This window comes from Lycium ferocissimum, chromosome 5, assembly GCF_029784015.1.
Source record: "Lycium ferocissimum isolate CSIRO_LF1 chromosome 5, AGI_CSIRO_Lferr_CH_V1, whole genome shotgun sequence".
Lineage (NCBI taxonomy): Eukaryota > Viridiplantae > Streptophyta > Magnoliopsida > Solanales > Solanaceae > Lycium > Lycium ferocissimum.
Window position 1 is genome coordinate 6,389,258 of NC_081346.1, and position 20,853 is coordinate 6,410,110.

At 34.4% G+C, this 20,853-nt stretch overlaps 1 pseudogene; it reads right to left on the reverse strand.

The window, feature by feature from the left end:
* Window positions 1–11,114: 11,114 nt before the first annotated feature.
* Window positions 11,115–13,564, reverse strand: LOC132058137 (jasmonate-induced oxygenase 1-like; annotated as a pseudogene).
* Between the last annotated feature and the right edge of the window lie 7,289 nt (window positions 13,565–20,853).

Genomic DNA, 20,853 nt, shown 5'->3' on the forward strand with positions numbered 1-20,853 from the left:
CACTGCCAATGAGTGGTATTTCTACAGAAAAACCGAATAGAAATAACGGGCCTGTCAAAACTAATAGTGACATAAATGGGCCTGCAATGTTTAGGCCTGAAATTCAATGGGCTAGAGTTTGGGCTACAAACCAGTTTTGCAACGTTGTCCTATATCTGGCTGAATGAAGCCCGGTTGATGACTTTCGCATGTAACTAACCATCTTAGCGTAAGATTCTTAGTCATTCTTTCTTTGGACAGTGAATACTATATTGAGTGGTGGAACTATAATTTTTAGCAAGGGGATTCAATATATATATATATATATATATATATATATATATATATATATATATACACACATACATATTGAGTGGTGGAATCATAATTTTTACCAAGGGGATTCAATATATATATATATATATACATATACATACATGCATACATATTGAGTGGTGGAACCATAATTTTTACCAAGGGGATTCAATATATATATATATATATATATATATAATTGTACCAGTCTCGTTCATCCAGTAAAATGGTGGAGGTGGACCTGGACTTTTCTCCGCCCTCTTGGGCTGTTGATGTTGATCAACTCGAAATCTGTCCATAAAAAGGTTGAACGATATTGGCCCAACATTTTATTACGTCTTGCTTCTTAGTTCATTTTTTTAGGGAAAACATCACTAATTGCCCGTCCAATTTAAACTAATTACGCGCCCATGCCCCCTTCCAAATTATTTTCGCTTTTTCCCAGCCCAGCCCAAACTAATTACCCGACGTGCCCCCTCGTTCAAACCCCTTCCTCCATGATGTCATCGCACTATATTTATATATCATGATGGTATCATGGAGGACTATGAGAAGGACTGAAGCAGTCCTCCATGATACTATCTCAGTATATTTATATATCACGATGGTACCATGATCCTGAGGAGTGTTTCATTGAAGGAATGAAGCAGTCCTTCATGATACCATCACAATATATGTGTATAAGATGATGGTATCACAGTTGTTCTTTTCGAGAAAAGTGTGTCTTTTTGAATGATTGAACATGATCATCCATAATACTATCTTAATATATTTTTATATCATGATAGTATCATGAAGGACTAAGAGAAGGATTGAAGCAGTCTTCGATGATACCAACTCAGTATGTTTATATAGCATGTTGGTATCATAATTTGGGGGCATCTGGGGTAAATAATTTTAATTTTTTCTGAGGGTACGAAAGTAATTATTTTGGTTTGAGGGGGTCACACGCGTTCTTTCCCCAGGGTCCCTTAGGAGCTCCCCTTTTTGCTCCTTGGTGACTTAAACCCACAACTTTCTTGACCTGGAGTTTTTGTTTATTAGTGTTTACCTGGAGTATTAGTTTGCATATATTGTTTTGGATAATAAAAGAATGAAAAATGCTTTTGCCTTAAATAAAAACTAGATGATGAAAGCCTGTGCTAGCACGGGCCCAACACAAAAATAGTACCACACTTTTCTTTTTAGTCTGTCTAAAAAAGAATGATATATTTTTATGTTTAGAAATCATTTAACTTGAAACTTCCCTTTCTACCTTTAATAAAATGATTTAAATCCACACAAATATCTATAACTTGTTTTAGACCACAAGTTTCAAAGATCTTTCCTTTCTTTTTTAAACTTCGTGCCTAGTCAAACTATGTCACATAAATTAGGATAAAGAGAGTACCTTTTAGTAATATAATTATGAAATTTTTATTATAAAAAGTATTATAATTCAATTAATTGAAAATATCAATAAATTATTTTACTTAGTCCGATTCTCCCATATATGACTTTCCTAGTTTGGTTCTCCAATTGAAAGATTTGAAATACACTTTCTCCTACCAAGTTTCATGTCATCATCTCTTTCTACTCAACAACACTGAAAAGTGTCATGCCCTATTTTAACGGGTTAAAACTAGTTCACAACTTATGACTATGTTTCCTCTGATTTTTGTAAATTTTTAGAGTCGCCACCTAATTTTAGGAAAATATTAGGAAACCATTCGTAAAAATGTAAACTCCTTTTTTAGTCTTTGAAACCTGTGAGATTCTAGGTAAGGGTTTTATTTACCCCGAGGGGAAGGTGTTAAGCATCCCTCAGAGCCTATCCGAGGACAGTCTTTAAACTTAGTTTAATTAACACTAGAGGGGGATTATTATTTTTTATTTATTATCGCCTATTTAAGAATTGCGGGAAAGAAACTACTCTCTCGAAATTATTTGTATATATATATAAGAAAGGGGGATTTAAAGTAATTATAACTATGCGAGCGAATGTGTATTTGTAAAGGAAGTAGTGAATGCTGATGTGTGCGTGAGAAAAATATGTATGATAATTATTTTTTATAAGAATAGTATGTATAATATAGAATAAAGAGGGGTATATATATATATATATTTTATTTTTTTATTTTTTATGTAAGAATAATAGTGTATATATATACACATATATATATATATTATAAGAAGGCCAAACCCATCGACAAACACCTGTGGTTATCCACTTCTTTCACTTGAGCACCTAAAGTGACTCTTGTTCCATTTAAACACTTCAGGTGGGTCATTCCTATTCCACTTAGACACTTTTTGCACCGTTATCGGAGCAAAACCAACACCAAAGGGGGCGCCACCTCATTGCACATCCAACCACCAAAAACCCCAATTTTTAATGGTCAAAACTCTACGAATTTACAAATTAGTGAATTTACAATTAAAATGAGTTAAGACAATTTAATTGAGTTGGCACAATTTAAATGAGCCGACACAATTTAATTGGCCACTTAATCCACGTAGAGACGATCGGTGTTGGTTTTACTCCGATAATTCGACAAAAGTGTCTAAGTGGAATAGGAACGACCCACCTAAAGCTTAATAAATGGAACAAGCCCACTTTAAGTGCTCAAGTGAAAGAAGTGGACGACCACAGGTGTTTGTCGATGGGTTTGGCCTTATAAGAAAATGACGTATGTAGGCATGCTCATTGTAAAGGAGAATAATTAATACGAGTTGTAAAATTATATGTGCTAGGCATGTATATTAAAAAAAAATACATGTGTAATTTTAAAGATTAGGTATAAATATGGTAGTTGTATATAAAGACAGTATATATAATGTAGGGTATGAACATACAGATTTTTTATGAGAAAATAATATGTATATGGGGTATGTTTATCATATGTAAAAAAAATAGTGTAGAGAGGCATCTTTTAGGAATAGCCATGGAAAATATAGCAATATGTATAAGTACTTTGATATAGATAAGTATACACATAATGAAAAGATGATTAAAAATAAGATAGTATATGTGTATTAAAATAAATTACGTACCTTGTAATTCTTGTAAAATAGCTCGGCCACTATATATAAGCCTAATATGATTTCCTCATTCAAACTTAATGGACCTAACCTGTTCAATATACTAGCATGAAATAGAAAATGTTACCCATAAAATACGTGTCTTGTCCCTTTTAAACCCCTATTTAAATCACTCGTTTTGTTAAAAGGGATTTAAAAAAAAAAAGGGGGGATGTTAATTAACTTTAAAAAAGAAAAGAAAAAAAAAACGCAGCCTTCTCTATTAGCTAAAAATGTTCATAACCTATGAAATACGCGAAGTTAAAGGGAAAACCAAGATTTATATCGACAATGCTCGGGCGTTCATGAGTTCACAACAAACAAGAAATAAAATTCTACGAATACAAACCCCCCAAAAAAAATGTTAGACAGAGGGTGCAAATAACGTATAATAATACAAAAGATATATAAAAATTTTAAGAGAGGAAGAGGGACGTGGATGCTTGACGTGAACGAAGACTGTTAGACACGAGCACGCGAATGAAGCTACTGTTTCTCTAATGTGGGCAGAATCCTGAGTTGCCATAACTCCAAATGCTCCCAAAGTTGCTCATGAAAAAAAAAAAAAAAGATGAAAAGGATTAGAACAAGATCCAACCACAATTGTTATAAAATAGACAACATACGAGACACTACACACTATCAATTAAGCAACATAGATCCTTCTGAAACATGGTTACGAAGTGGAAGCAAAACAAAACCAAATAGCCCTAAGATCAAATAATCCACAGACCAGGATTTTTATCCATTTTTGGACCAATATAGAGTCATTATTCAATGGTATGTCCAGCATTTCAAAGATAGAAATAACTACATCTTTCGTAAAAAAAAAGAACCTTGGACTTATTAAACAACATAAAACCAGTTAACTTCTAAAAAAAAAATACTTGGTGAACTCATTCCAGTTTTATAAGGAGACAGATGAATCTAGCACTTGTTCACACTATCGTTTGACTGGAAAAACACTTCATTCATGTTCCACATCAGTTTCTAACAGAGGAAATAACCGAAGGTAGGGCAATACTTATAAAAATCATTTTAGGGACCCCAACTTACTACCTACTAAACAACAAGCAAACAAAGAGGACTAAACGAAATATCAAATATGACAGTGTCACATTGTTGCAACAAATGCTTTATCTAAACGTTCAAAGTATGCTGAATTCAGCCTTTTAGGCATGTTGATACACAAAAACCAGATTCAACTTTTGAAATCATAAGGCATGCTTCCAATAAATAGAAACAAATTAAAGTGTTTAAACCTATATCGTCTAAATGAAACTTCATCTTGAAGAGAATGGCAAGTTTCTTATTTTAAAAAAAATAGAAATAAAAGCCAATGCAATATGTAAACTAATGCAAATTTTCAGAAAAATAGGGATAGCATATTTCCTATCAGATTCAATACTACTGTTTTAAAATCCTTCTTTAATCCCAAAGAGAAGATCTAAAATGGTTTGAAATTCCTAAACTCTCCTTTGGAAACAACACTTAAGATTCAAAGAGAACAAGTTGGCATTCTTATCTCTCTACAATTCTACCAAAATATAGTCATTACCCAATAATAGCATCAAACACTTCTTAGAGTAGTACTTTAATAATAAAAGAAAGGTCAATATTATCTTAAACTAATCAGCCAGCAGTTTTCAGCAAACGCCAGATCTGAACGTATGAACTTTTACTACAAAGTATGCTAATTAGCTTGGTGGTTCATTCATAGTTTTAAAATACATACGTCCCAGTGTATTTCTAACATATTCCTCTTAGTTACATTCCAAAAAAAAACATGAGTTCCTCACGAAAATTGCACTCTTTACCAGAGATTAGCCAAGTTGAAAACATGCCAAAGACCCAAGAATGTCTAGACAGACCACAAAAACAACCCGTTCTAAGTGTCTCGCTAGACTCACTTATCTAAATAACGTGTTTCATATCAAGTCACCTTAACATCTCTAGGTCACAATATAAATAAGAAAAGAGACAATTATGTCTTAACTTAACAAGTCCATATCTTCCCAAGTAAGGCTAGCACTTTGGGTTGCAAACATCTCAAACGAGTTTACAAATCAGCTTGTTAAAGAAGAGTATTGCGAAGGGAATTAAATCATTTTTAGCTACTACCATCTGGTTTTCAAAGGAACCAGATATATAGAAAGGGAACAACACATTGATTAAAAAAAAAAACATAGTGATTAACTCAAAGCTGAACCTTACTGATTTTGATAGAAACAAACTATATCATATCGATGAACTTACAAGTTTCTAGGGTCAGTTGAAATCAAACACAAAAACTAGGCAGAACCAAATAAAGGAAGCATGCTTATGGTTTTGTAATATGGAGGAGGTAAATCCAAGTTTCAAGTTAAACAGGAGTGCAGAGCATTCTGGTTCTAAAGTGCTGAATCTCACTACTCTATCAGCCCAGAAATCTTAGAAGAAGTCAACACCTCAAATAAAGAATGAAAACTTTAAACAACCAAGTTAATCGTCATTTTATTTCCTCAGACAAGTCAGGGAAGGGAACTAGAAAAAGAAATACTATTTGACTCGAAGAAACTGATCTAACTTAGCAGAGTTCTTCACAAAATATTCTCTAAAACTCAACAAATTGAAAACTTGGTTGTCACCTGATTACCCTTTCAGTATATCAGAAGTAGGAACACTTTTAGGGGTCATTCGGGCTTTGTTATAACAGTTTAGAACCAGCGACAGAAAAGCAGTCATGTTTTTTAACGGGTTAAAACTAAAGTTTTCACCCAAACAACTCGTACTACCACATGATATTCAATAGCGGCAGAAAAGAAATCCAAGAACTTATTCTACACGAAGCTAGAATTACTTCATTTACAAAACTCAAACCAACAGGGCCGAAAATAGATGAGCAAATAAATGAAATAAAATAAAAGGAAGAGGATTACCCTTTTTGAGCAGCCTAAGCAATCAGTACCCAAAAAGAACAGGGCAGTCAGTTTTGGGTATTTTGGGGTGAGGGGAGCATATAAGTGATGAACACCCAAAAGTATTTATCTCATAATACTACATGTTCAAATAGACAAATTCTTTTACCCTTTACTCTTATCCATAGCAACAGATAACCACCAGAGAAAAACAAATACTTAACTTTAACATCCAGCAGGCACGAAATGATGGCTAACTATATAACTCAATTACACAACCGGATCGATGTACTAAAGTTTAAAACAAATACTACCCTAAACAGTGAAGCAGAGGTCAATTATAAAGTCCTACTTGGCAAATCTGGACAAAGCGTATGTGTATCAAGGTTGCAGGGCTCTCATATCCATTTAAAGGAGTTCTTTAGTAGTCGTTGAAGACATTTAGACCACATTGATACAGTTTTAACTCAATCTTGACACATGGTTTTGACCTAAATAAAAATCTAGGTGAAGGAATATTGCTTAAAAGGTTTCTAAACAGATTTCACTTCCAATTACTTTTATTTCAAAAACGATCTCAAATAAAACTAAATATGAGGCAGGTGACAACCTGATGTCAATTAATCAACTTTAATAAGAGGGTTAGCTTAGTCTAATGAGATTACCAATTAACCAACAGTGTCTAAGTTAGGACACTATTAATCCAAAACCCTTTAGGGGGGTATTAGCATTTTTTTTTTGAAATAACCGAACCATTCGACAGCAACATGCATCTATATCAGGCAGGACTCTTGTACTGATAGTTATTCAAACTAAACAAAGCTTGAGGCTAAGGTATCTCTTAGCGGAAATCAACAATACCCAGGTCTTGAGCCTAATGCCTAATTAAACTAAACACCCAAACCAAACATGAATCACAAACAAAGCTAGCACACTTACTAAACCAGAACTAAGAAGCTACTGAAAATAAATGTGAGGATAAACATTTACTTCTTTCGTCAAGTGGCGACGGGATTGAACACACATTCGACGAGATTAGTCGTTCTACACTAATTTACAACAAAACGAAGAGCGAACACATTCCAGCCGACCAAACCAAATAAACGACGAGAAATATTTGAACGACTACATTTCTGCTTTTATAAAATTGAAGTCGAAGAGAAGACGGGTACGATTACCTTCTTCGTGATAGCGAACTGAAGCTAACGTTGTCGTCGAGTCGCCGAATCCGCTTAAAGCTTGTCGTTTCAGCCGAGAACTTGAAAAGATATTTCGACAGCCAAAAAAAGCAACTTAAAGTTCAAAACAGAATTTTCTACAGAATCCCAATTTCAACCAAAGGAATTTTATGAAGGGGAAGCTTGTGAAAAATAAAAGGGATTTTTATCTTTTTTCAACTTTTTGAACTTAAGGAGGATTTTTTAACTATCAAGAAACTTATGAAAATCCCGATTTCCTCAAATTGTCCAACTTGTTCAACAGCCCATAGAGGCCGGTATTTATAGGCAAAGCTGAGGGGGGTTTCAACGGCTCTTTCAAGGGGAATCTTGCCTTTAAACTCGAATTAAAAAAAAAAAAGGGAAAAAGATCTGAAATTCAAAGAGGTGAAATGATTAAGAAAAAGTGACGGATTTTTCACCTTTTCGGATGGGTTTGGTGGCTGCAGGTCCGAGTCTAATGGTTTTGCCCATGGTTTTAGGCTCCAAAGGATTGGAACGAGCCTTTACCCTATGGATCGTTGAAAAATCCGCCTAGAAACCCAAAGATCCTTGCGTGCTTTTCGATTTGGGGGGTTGATTCGACTTGGACGAGCTTTTCGAAGCTCTGTCAGTTGAAGAAAAGGGGAAAAAGGACATAGGTTGATGGGAGGCGGCGTTACTGACGCCGAAATCGGCTTTTGCCGATGGTCCGACGGGTACAGGGGGTGGCGGCGATGCGACGTGACGATGGGTGGGGTGGGTGGAGGCGTCGTTTGGTTAGCTGTTGGTTGAAGGAGAATGGCTCGTTTGGTTGGGATGGGAAAAGAGTTAGGGATGTTGTTTGGTTAAGGCTGATTTTTTAAGGGTCTTGGGCCGGGTCGGGTCGGCGGGAATTGGGCTGGGGCGGTAGGAATTGGGCTGCTGATTAGTGGAACAATTTTTTGGGCCACAGATTTTTGTAGAAAGGTGAGAGGGGATTGGCCCAATATTATGGATAGATGACTTAATTTCTAATCCCTTTTTACTTCAATCAATTAAAATATGCTTCTTTGTCCCAGTTAGTTCCCAAAAATATATACACCTATATAAATTGTAATACCGGTAATTTAATATACGTACTTAGTTTAAAAATAGAGTAAAAGATGACTAACACGGTAATAAGCGGGATTAAAGGAAAAATGCCAATGTCAATGTTGACATACGAATATCAACATTTTTTTTTTTTTTGAATGACTTTAATTAAAAAAAAATGTTTAGTCCTTTTTAATTATAAAATATGATGTTTGGTCATTTTTAAGAAACAATAAAATGTTTTTGATTTTAGCGAAATATATCTCGAAAAATAGTGTAATAATTAGCGAAAATACTCCAAACTCATTTTCGGGGAATTTTCACGACTGAGAAGCATAGTGAAATTAATTAAATAAAAAGGAGGGCCAAAATTGGGTGTCAACAAAAAGCGCTTTCATGTATTAGCATTTATTGTAGTCTTAGATTTTTAAGTGTAGACCAACTTCATCATTTTAAGAAAATATGTGTATACGTTTCTTGACCGTTTATATTTTGTCTTCTTGATGTTATTCCTCATTATTTGTGTGAGACGTATATGTCTAAAATTAGTGCATTTTTATCCTTACCCAAAGATATAAGTTTTAAATCTTTTGGTTTTATGACTTCTTTAGCGGTTTTTGTGTTCAATTTAAATCATTATTTATTTTTTCTTGAATTTCTCTTCTTTAAATTTTCTCTAAGCGTACTTTATCATTTTATGAACTTATTATGATTATTTAAATGTCCTTTTTTTTTTTTTTGCAATTGTCTCCTACTTCTTCACGTGGACCCCACCTTTTTTTTGGGCAATTGTCTCCTACTTCTTCACGTGGGCCCTACCTTATTTTTTTTTTTTTCAATTTTCTCCTAATTCTTCACGTGGACCGCACCTTAAATTATTTTTTTTAAAATTATTTTAATTAATAACTATATTAGAAGAGTGGGTGGTTGAGGACCAAACCCACTCTTCTAATATAGTAGAAAAGTAGACTCGGAAAAATTACGTGTTATAGCTACTTTTAGTGCATAATTAGTGATATTAACTACCTTTTGTTTTAATTACTAATAATAACTAAATACTTTTGGAATTTAACTAGTATAGCTACACAGTAACTTTCAGTTACTGGTGCACAATTACACCTAAAATTTAGCACCTCCAATCCCATATCCCCCTTTTAATGGTAACAATGTTAATCACTTAATATACATTACCATTTTATCTCCTTTTTCATAAATTTTTTACTTTTTTTCTATTCTCACTCACTACCCATTTCAGATTTTTCATTTTTCAAATCCCTAAAAAATTCTCTCTCTCCTTCTATCAACCACCACCATGGGTGGCGGCCGCCCCTCTCTCAAATTTTTTTTGGTTTCCATGATTTCAAGCTTTGTGGACAAATTAAACATAAGAAGGCAATTAACCTTTCCATTTTCTTTTTTATGTGAATGATGTTGCAACTAGAATGATCATTCATTATGACTATGGGCTTATCTCCCATTGTGGACAAGTTGTAGCTGTAAATGCCAAGACTTTTGGCTCGTGGACCAAAGGCTCATAAATTTGGACCGAGTTACATTTGATCTGTGGCTAGGTTTTTTTTGGTGGTCTAGGGTTTTTTTAGGGTTTTGAGAAGATGAAAAATATATGTATTTGTGTATGTTCTATGGTATAGCTACCAATTGTTGTGGTTGGTGGTGTATTTATGTAAGTTTTTCTATATTTTTGTGTATTTTGTTTAAATTAATTTCATAAGTTCATCTAGTTTCAAATACATGAGTGACGAAAATACATTGTAAGTTTTCTATATATTTGTGTATTTTGTTCAAATTAATCCATCAAATACATGTGTGATGCAAATTGTTACTCACACAAATACATGAGATTTAATATAAAAATACATGGGGTTTGATTGGTAACTTCAAATACATTGGTTATGCTATCAAATACATGTGTAAATCAAAACGAAATCAATATTGAAAACTTCAAATACATTACCGCTAAAATACATGGGTGATGCAAATTGTTACTCACACAAATACATGAAATTTAATATAAAATACATGGGGTTTGATTGGAAACTTCAAATACATTGGTTATGCTATCAAATACATGGGTAAATCAAGAACGAAATCAATATTGAAAAATTCAAAAATATTGGCTGTTGAGTGTTTTTAAATTTTGAATTTTTGATTTTTTATGTTTGAATGTTGAAGATTGGATGGAGGAATAGAAAATGGTTATGGAAAGGTAATCTAAAATCTGATTTTGTGGAAGGGTATGGTAAAAAATACCAATTAATAGCTAATTAATTGATCCCACCGTTATGGCCCCCTAAATCAAGGGATATGTTTTATTTTTTACTGTGTTACTATGTATTTATAAGCATCAAATACATCCAAAAAAATACCTTAATTTGGAAAAATATAGCTACAAATGGTAATTTTTAAAAGATAGCTATAAATGATAGGAAACTACCAAAAGGTAGTCACTTTGTTAATTTTACCAAAGTAGAAAAGTAAAGAAAACAAAAATAGAAAAAGGAATTGCCTTTAAATGATGTTTGCATGGTCCATCATAGGAAAATGGAAATACATTCGAGCAAAGTTGCAAAGGTTTCTGCACGAGATAAAGTTCATTAACGGAGACTAGAAAAATGTGCACAAATTTAGAAAGTTTAAAATCATATAAAAATGAAGAGAACGATGATTGATAAGAGATTCATTTACTGATCCTCTACACAGTGAGTGAAAAATGAGATAGGCCGAGATCGTCTTCAAGTCCAGAAGCACGTTTAAGCTTATTTTCCTTGCGCTTTTGCAAATAATCGCTATAAATGAATCCCTTATACTTGGGTTTCTCAGCAATTTTCTTAGTGAAATGGGGAAGGGGTTCAACCCATTTATCCCCTGATACATTATAGAAGAATGAAAATGAATTTCTTGATCTTCCAGTTGGTCTCACCACCCTATGATTTGGACTTTTGTACTTGTTATTTGTCAGTACCTTCAACAAAAAATAAAAAATAAACGTCATACGAAAAAGATATTTTTATTGTTTAACCATTTGATATTCTGAACTTAATGGTCCGACTAGTTCAGACTTGTGCCTCGTAAAACTCATTTAAGGGGAAATCCGGATTTCTCAATTTCATATCTCGAACTCGAAACCTCTAGTTAAGAGCTGAGAGATTGCATCCACCCCACCACACTTTAGTAATTTAAATATTTATTTAATTATATAACACTACCAGTATAAACAATTTTTTTTCTTTTTTTACCTGAAGAATAATACCGACGTTGACAACAAGTGCACCCTCTTTTGGTGTTACTGGGATCCATTTATCATCTTTTTGAACTTCAAGCCCTCCAACTTCATCCTGTAACACAAATGTTATACATCCAACATCTCTATGTGAATTTATTCCCCATTTTTCCTTTTCTGTTGCGGGTAAATAATACAGAGCTGTCAACACATCTGAATTTCTGTCATTGTTAAATTCCTGGAGAGTGCTTGGAGGCAGCCCCAATGATTCACTAAGGATGCTCTCTAAAATTGCTCCGATCTTCGCGAATTGATTGAATAAATCTCCCATTACTGCTCTGAAACATTGAATAAACAAGAATTAATTAATGAATTAACAATAATTAATGAATTATCTTCTCAATGGCTATTCGTTCAATTTGAGAGTCAAGTTTCATTTTGATTATTTTAACTGATCAGCTTTTCATGCCCTACAAGGTGATGATAGGAGTAGATTTGTATTCTATCCATTAGATTAATAAATGTATGCAATCATTCACTCAAATGAAATGATTAAACGGAATTTAAATTAAATGGCCCGTAATCATTTCTACCCCATGTAGCCATATAAATATTCAGTTTCTGGATAGCTCTGTCATAAATTTAAAAAAATGTTGCAACTTTGTTTCAAAACTCAAGTCTATCATAAGCTATACTTTAAGAATTTTGTACTTTAGTAGCGATACGAGAAGATCCAATAACGTTGTATTTTTATCTTACAAAACAAATATATTAGTTAAAGGGTCTCCGCAAATCATTGAGTACAATAACCATTAGATAGCAGAGAATGTGAAGACATGGACAGCTCTGTTAGAAAAGTTTGATAGGCACCAGTTTTACTAGGCGCCAGTTTAGACATTGAACAGCTTAAGCTTTTGCAAAAAAAGTGTAAAATAAAAGTGTCACTACTACGAGTTTAACTTAAATGCATTGACGGTGTAAAAGGTATCTGTACAATCAGATCACTCACTGCTTATTCTCAGTCTCTAACACTTCTATCCAAACACGTAATTGCTTATTTGTAAATTCAGCTCCAAGACTTAAAGAGTGTTTTTAAGGACTTGGTGAAACTATTTTAATTCAGCTAAGCCTAATGGGCTCATATTAATTGGTAACCTGGTAATAATGGTTAAACTCCAGTGATCATGTAATTTATTTTTATGCATATAAGTCTTTCTAATTTAAAGATATAACTTACCGGAGATGTGGATGATTGGAAGGAAAAACATTGAAGTTGGATCCAGGCTGAAGCATAACCAAGAACTCTGCAAACTCATAAGATGGATTTGGTTTTCTGTTATAGCCTGCAGGAAAAGGTGACCCTGGCAATGGGGAGCAGTTCAGTTTCTCTTCGACAGGAGACTCGAAAAATGCCTTCGATAAGTTCAGGGCATGGCTCATTAGGTCCAAAGGTACCCCATGATTGACGATTTGGAAGAAGCCATATCGAGAACATGATTCGTTTATCGCCTTCTCTCGTATTTCTCTTGCCATCTTCATCACCTAGAATGAAAGGGGAGAGATCAACTATTGGTATCGCTAAATTAGCCATGTGGACTTGCAAAGCCTAAGCGTACAAGATGTTGCAGTGTTTCCGAAAATGTACAAAAGTACTACAAGACTCTTATAACAAGATTACAATATAACTATATGAAAAAAATCGATCAATAATTTGGTTTGTGAGATGGATGGCTAAGACAAATCTTATTAGTACCACAAAACGGTAGCTTTTTTAAGTGTCTATATGTGTGTGTTTCTGGTTGATGATTATCATTATAAAAAAGGATAAGTATGGTTATGGATTAATTAGATCAAATAATTTAAACTTGCAGAACCTTAGAGACGGACATAACCACCTCACAGCTCACATGGAGCCTTCAATTTGTCAACTTCACGTGATTTCATCACATTTTATTATTTATATTTTGCTGTGTTAGATCTCATCTCGTACTCTCTCATTTGGTCGATAATATTTTTAGCATTATCAAGGATTTCCTCAGAAAAAAATCTCAATACTCTAGGGAGTTAAATTTAAATAAAAACAGACGTGCATTGGTATCCAAAACTAGAGTAAACAATCTAAAAAAGTACTTCACATTATTCGAAAAAGAAAATAAATAAAAAAGAAACAAGACCGCAGAGTCTGCAGTTTGAGTATTTTAAATTGGTATCAACAAACAACAGCAATACACAGAGGCCACAGCTATAAGTTGAGTATTCCTCTTCAAGGAATCAGGCATGTACTGTTATACCCTATTTTAACCGGGGTCAAAATAGTTTACAACATCCGGGTAATTCCAGGGTTATTTAAAGTTAAGGAGTCGCCACCTAATTATTTACGGTGAATTAGGGCACCTAAGGTTAATTAAAGTAATTATCTAAAGTCGATTTGTTTTTTAAAGTCTACGAAACCAAAGGGATTCTAGATACGGGTTCAACTAACCTAGAGGGAAGGTATTAGGCATCCTCTAAATTCCATTAATAATGGTTAATCCGACCGGACTTATGATTAGTTAGGCTAAGTGTAAATATAGCGTTATAGAAAAGAAAATAACTTTATAAATATTGTTAAAGTTATAAATATAATAATGTTATTCAAAATAAGACTTGTAGGAAATCATAATATACATAAAAGAATTTAGTTATAAACTGAAACAGCGCGGGACATGTAACGTTTTAAATGCGTTCGAAAAATAACTCAAAGGGGAGACATTAACTGATTTTGTTTTAAAAGCACAGATAAGATGAGATTTTCCTTCTCCTTTTTATTATGTTTATTAACCATGCCTAACTAAAAGTGTACATGATAGATTCAAACTTGAAGAGTTGTTGATAAAGTATACGTGAGTTCGTACTTACGTTTTAATGATATTTCAAAATTTTCTATGATAATAAGAATAGGACGTACTCTTAATTCAAAATAGATATTCATAATTTCACGTCTTTGAATATCAATTGTGTAATATAAGTGGATACTATAGGTACTATAAACAATTTTTAGAAATAGACAAAAATAAATAAATAAATAAAAAATCTGGTGGAATTACTAATAGTTTGCCCTTAAGATGACTATTTATTGTTTCTACAACTACCCGTACTAATTCTCTATAATGCGTGTAAACTAAGAGGGAAAAATAAAGTGTTAGTCACACAAGGTAAATCAAGAATACACAACCAAAGCTGAGATAGAAGGAAAGGAGAGCAAATGGATCAGTCCATTTTTGGACTGCTGCTGCAGCCTATTTTGTTATTGGGCTTTGGCCCGGAAAATCCCCTTTTATTTTGTTGTTGTGGGCAAGCTAGACAAGAGAGGAGAAGATCACATTGGGCTATGGCCCAACACCGAATGCGGGAGATGGCGAGTCCCTCGGACTCGTATGCGGTGGTCATGCATAAAATAAAAGAAAAAGGATTAGCATATAATCATTGAATAAAATTAGCTATTAGTACTAGTATAATAATGCCGATTCAAATCCATAAGGAAAGTAACCTATAATAACTAAGCTTGAACGTAGACTTAAAGTCATGCTTCTACCATACGAAATATAAATCAAGACAAACGAACCAAGACAATAGCATCTTCATTAAAACTCCATACATGTGATTAAGTGGATAAATAAAATGACCCTCTAAAAATCATAATGTCTAAATCAAATTAAACGTTCTAAGTCGTGCTAACATTCATGTTTATTCTCGTGAGTGTGGCAGGTGGCAGAAAAAGGAGAAGAAAAAAAGAGCAATTATCCTAACCTAAATAGAATCATAGTTATGCTTTAAATATCCAGTATGAGAACACACGAAATAAAATAATGAACATGAATTTTCTAAATAAGCAGAGACACTAGACACGGAGTGAATACATGAACCGAAGTAGAGTCGGATTTACTCGACATAAACTAGACATTTCCAAATGATCGTGAGTTTTAGTATAAACAAAAGACGTCGGCATATCATCCAGGCTAAAACAACATATTTCCATACAAACCAGAATGTAACACCCTAACAATATGATTTCGGGCACTGAGTCTATACTTAATGTCCAATTGAGGGCATGACTGCTTTTATATCCAAACACCATCTAATTCAGAGTTAAAAAGAAAAAAAAAATAGTAGATGACCACATGACTTAATCCAAAACAGATCCGAATACCACAGGACTTCGAAACATGACTATTCAACGCATAAACAGGATTTTAAATGAAACAAAAGAAAGAAGGAGATAGGATCAGATTTACATACTAAAGCAGAAACTAACTAAAACATAATTAATCTACGAGAATTTGAAAATAGCATAGAACTGAACTAGGTTAGAAAGGGAAACGAAACATGTTAGTGGCTAAGTTTAGACAGGGACAATAACTTAAATACCATGACCAACAGGGTGACACTAAACTAAACAAACACCAAATGCCACAGCCAAACAGGGTAAGACCAGCTAAATAAGGAGAGGAAATCGTACACTATAGCAAAACAATGAGAAAGCCAAACAGTACAGAAACAAAACTATAAAAGGACAAATAATAATAACAAGGACAGAGTGTTACGAAATGAGGGATTATGCAAAGTTCAAGTTGAGACGCCCTTTCATTCTCTCTTAAATAGCACGGATTTATACTCATTCTTTTTGTCCTTTCCCAAAACCAATTTTATCTTTGCGCATTTAAACTCCAAAACATTTCGAAATGGTCCTCATGCTTTACACACACATATAACATAGGTCTTATTTATCAAATAATCAGCAACAAACATATTCCTCCGACGATGAAATAGAGTCGAACATAGAGGTACACTTCACAGATTTGAGTCACATATGGACATATTAAGACTGCCAGATATCCATATATATCTTATAGGATATTTTAGACTACTGAAACCTAAAACAATACCTGGTCACCCGGAATCAACTAGATCAGATTCTGATTCTAAAAGCTAATATAATGCTAAAAATTCATGGGTTGAACTTTTAGACTCGAAGCTATTTTTGGTAATATGAAATCTTGAGACTAGCTGAAGTAAGGATAAGAAACTCAACCAAAATAGAACTTTGAGAAGACATATATTGATATCACTATTGCGTATTTGAAACTAGTATAAACTCGACTAGACGAGTATTCGAGTACAAACTAAACCAACACAATAGTATCCGTATCCTAAGACTTTGAACTAAACTAAGACACAATAAAGACATAAACTAACGACGATCAAAAAACACGACTAGATTTGACTATGATATACGCTCTATTTGAATACCTTATACAATAACCAAGTTTTAGATTCAAACAAAATATTTATGTTCATACTAATATTATTCAAACAACATAATGAGGACCAAATTATCCATTAGACAACAGCAACATACTAAACCTAAGTCAAACAAGAATCAAACCAACATGCTTAAATGTGCCTAAACTAGTAACTGAACACATAATCCGGCCGAATAGGAAGAGCAATTAGCAGAAACATGCACACACTAGCAATTCGACACACATAACTATCAAGTAAGTAAAGTACTAAAATGAACAGGAAGGAAGGAGGGATCACCTTGTTCGGTTGCGGAAATCGCAGGTATGGAGGTCTCGAATCTACTCTCGTATTGACGGATTCGAGACTCGAGTCGACAAATAAAATGCCTTTGTCGTAGTTAAAGTTCTTTGCCGAACAATGACGAGAGTTAGTCGAATCGTCACGAACTTAACCTTTCGACACCGATTTCATATTTCAATGAAATGTTTATCGGTTTAGAGAGTAAAGTTCAAGACCAGTTTTTAAGAAAGAGCTCCAAAAACTTTTCCAACCCAAAAATCTCGGCGAGAAAACCAAAGTGTTTTTAGAGTGAAAGTTTTATTTGGCTTCTCATTCGGAGTCCAGATCCATGACCAAAAAGAAACCCCCCCCCCTATTTATAACCAAGAACTAGGGTTTCAAAACCACGTTTTTTGGTGGGATTTCAAAATCCGTTTGAAATCGAATCAAATCTTTAAAGTTGATCTTTCTTTTTCGATTTTTGGCCGTTTGTATTTGGACAAAATCCATATAAAAATGGCATGGAAAGAAACTGCTAATGGTCGAAAACAAAGATGGTTTCTTGCTTGGAAGAGGAAAGAGGAAAGGGTTTGCACGAAAATGAAGGGGTAAGGATCTGCCATGGTGAAAGTAGGTCAAGGTTTTGCTAAAAATGGGGTGAGAGAGAGAGAGAGAGAAGGAGAAGAGAGAGGAAAAGAGAGGTGAGAGGGAGAGAGAGACGAGAAAGAGGGAGGTTTTGCGTTTGACCTTGTTTTAGGTTTAGAGGTGAAAGAGAGAGGCGGGTCGGGTATGATAAGGTGTGGGCGATCCGTTAAGGGATATGGGCTGGTCTAAATTAATTGAAGTATGGGCTGGTCGGGTTAGGCATAGCTAATGGGCTAGTCATTTTTTGAATAGGAGGAAATGGGGTCGAATTGGGCCATTTTTTGGCTAAAAAAAAATGTTGATCTTTCTCCCTTATTTTAATTATTCCTAGGCTTCTAATTTAACAAATAGTACAATATATCCTATGTGAAATTAATATGTGGAGAATAAATACTTGATAAAGTATAATTAGTTTAACGGGCACAAAATCCGAAAATAAAATGACGACGAACCGTTTTGAAATTTGTGATAAGATAATGCCAGTAACGATATTATAGTAAAATAGTGAAAATTAATAAAGCGTTTAGCTCGTCAATAAATTTAGAAGCCCGAGTATATAAAATCAGAATAAAGGAGGGACAAAATTGGGTGTCAACAGATGCCCCTCTTCGATCGAAAACGATGTAAGAGTTTTCGGGCGAAGAAGTTGACGTAGCCAATTTTGTTCCGATCAACAAATATGAACTTGAAAGAACTTGAGAAAATATAGGTTAGGAGAGCTGGTGAAAAGTATTATGGGATGGAAAGAATTATGGCCGAACCCAATCTCGAGTTGCCTACATGTCTCGGGTTTTGTGAAAATTAAGCTGTATGAAGTTCGAAAGAAGCGGGTCGATACTGACGCTACGCTTTTTGCCCCAGTGTCGAATTATGGTGAGACTGGGATATAGGAAAGGACACAAGATTGTGAAAGGGTTGATTGAGTAGAGTTTTAGCGGTGGATATGAAAGAGAAATTAACCTACGTATCACGTGTTTGTGGACGCAGGTGGAGTTGAGTTCGAGAGTAGATCCGTGACCTTTGCTTGTGAGTTTGATATTCCTCTTGTCAAAGAATTGCCCCCGATTCCACCGCGTAAGATAAAGTTCCACGTTGTGCTATATCTCTGTAGATTGTATTTTACGTCAAACCGAAATTCATGTCAAGATTAGTAATAAAGTCTGGGTAAAGTTGAAACTGTAAAACTTATAAAGAATGTAAAATGATAAAATATAAGTGTGAAAGTGAGGGTGGAGCCGTGTGGCTTATAACGAGACAGTGTGGCCAAATGTTGTCTCTAATTGTCTTCAGGGACTTGAATGAATGCGTGACGCTTATGCGAATATGTAACAATATCTCTAGTTGTATTTAATTCGGTGATAATAATAAAGTCTTCGGTGCTTCTTCGGACTCGATGATAAATGATGTACCATGGAATTTAAAGTAAAGTAGTTAACGTAGGTAAAGTGGATGATAAAGTAAAGTAATAAAGTAGAGAGTAAAGTAGAAGTGCAGCCGTTTAGCTTATGCAAATGAGGCTGTATAGCCATATGATATCTCTTCGTTGTCTTCGGAGACTTGATGCGAATGCAGATTCCGTAAAGTCCGGGGTAAAGTCGTAAAGTGGATGACGTCTCCGGTTGTCTTCGGAGGCTTAATGATGCAGATTCCCGTAAAGTCCGGGGTAAAGTCGTAAAGTGGATGATGTCTCCGGTTGTCTTCGGGGACTTGATGAAGATTTTCGTAAAGTCCGGGGTAAAGTTGTAAAGTGGATGATGTCTCCGGTTGTCTTCGAGTATTGATGATAATTCCTATAAAGTTCAGGGTAAAGTTGTTAAAGTTGGTAAAGTGAATGATAAAGTAGAGAGTAAAGTCATAGTGTGGCCGTCTGGCTTATGCATGTGAGGCTGTGTAGACGAATGATGCCCCCGGTTGTCTTCGGAGACTTAATGATAACCCTGCAAAGTTCAGGATAAAGTGGTTAAAGCTGGTAAAGTAAATGATAAGAACGTAGATTCCTGTAAAGTTCCGGATAAAGTCATTAAAATTGATAAAATTGGTAAAATAAATGATAAAGTAGAGAGGGGGAAAGTGATAGTATAGCCGTTTGGCTGATGATGTTGACGGTATCGTGACAAGCCAAACTAGCGACCCGTAATCTTGATTTAGTTCATCTTCAATCTCGCTAACCTACAAAACAGGTATATTTGTTAATAAAGTCATAAAGTTATTGTAATAAAGAATGAAAGTAGAGATAAAGTTAGAAACAAAGCCGTTTGGCTTTTAAGGCGAGGCTTCTCGGCCATGATTGATGGACTTCACTGTTGATCTCACAGTCTTTGTTCTTGCACTCAAAGAAAAATTCTTAGTTTGGGAGGGGGAAGTTGATTCGTGTTGACCCGAAGCTTGACGTTGTTGGCGCTCCATTCATCTTGTTTGTTTGGATCTTGTGATCTCCGTTCAAGCCTCGGTAGATGAATAGTAGTGAAACAATTGAAAGAAAGTATTTCATTTGAAAGGTAGGTATGCAAGTATATGTATAAGGAAATATAACTATATGTATATAAGTTGTGAAATATATATATGTAGATGTATGTATGTAAGGGAAGATATATATGTAAATATATGTATGTAAGTTGTAAAATATTTCTGCCAACTTCAGATTGTGACACTTCTGAAATAATTGAAAGGTCATTTGTCTATAATAATTTCTGTCTAATAGCCTTAATATTGTCGATGTCTAACCCTGTTCTTGTCTAATCTTTCAAAATATGCCCCAGTTTTGATTCAAAAGGGTGTACTAAACCTATGTTGCGGTGTGACCGAACCTTATATAGGTTGCCTACGTATCCCGCCAAAGGAATCAGGTCAGAACGTAGTTCGTAGGACACGTGGAAATGGTTTG